We start from the raw sequence: 918 nt of genomic DNA on the forward strand, positions 1-918 counted from the left end.
CGGTTTGCCGACTGCCACGCAGAGCGCCCGGGTTCGATTCCCGGACCAGGAGAACTATTTGTATGGCCTACATTTATTTCTCGTGAGTATTGAGTGTAATTTGTAGTTGTCTATGTGTGTGTCCATAGTGCCCGCGATACAGGGTGTCCCAGTGAGGCGCTATGAGCACATGAGTGTATGGGTTATCACTTATTGTTTTAAGAAAAAAGAATGAAAGTCAAAATATGCAAGCGAATTCCTAAACCCATATAAGTACCATCTTACGTTATTTGTAAAGACCGTTGACAAACATTATACTTAGGAAATGAAACTATTTTTCCGGATTTAAATCGCGTATATTTGTTTTTTCAAACAAACCGACGACGTTTCGGGCCCTTTATAGGTCCCATGACCATAGCGATTTAAATCCGGAAAAATAGTTTCATTTCCTATGAGTAACAATCCCGAAAACCTAAGAACTCGATAAACATTCTACTGTTGAATTGCGGAATTGCGAATAAGAACCGTATTTCAAACACACTTACCTACTTTTTACCTTTACCTACGTTAATATTGTAAGCACGGTAGAAATATTGTCATTGAGGTGAAGTCGTTTAACAACCGAAACTAGTGTCGAATTCATCAAACATACTTGATGTGTCTGTAACCTTTCCAATTTGATTGAGTGCATCATGATACTCTAGTAAGGAAACTTCACCATTATGGTGCGTCGTGCCGTGACATTTTCCTTAAATCGTATTTGATTGATAGTGTCCAGACATCATCATGCGAGGCCATAGGCAGTTGACAAACTGGGCCTCGTATGTATATGTAGGAATGGGCTCAGACATTTTAAAGTAATAGCAAAACCTCTTTTATTTTTTTCAGATAAATCGTATAGTAATTAAACATGCGCACCGGTCCACGCTAGCCTAACAA

The sequence above is a fragment of the Hyposmocoma kahamanoa genome, unplaced genomic scaffold (assembly GCF_003589595.1).
Source record: "Hyposmocoma kahamanoa isolate Upper Pololo Valley unplaced genomic scaffold, ASM358959v1 224, whole genome shotgun sequence".
NCBI classification, from domain to species: Eukaryota; Metazoa; Arthropoda; class Insecta; order Lepidoptera; family Cosmopterigidae; genus Hyposmocoma; species Hyposmocoma kahamanoa.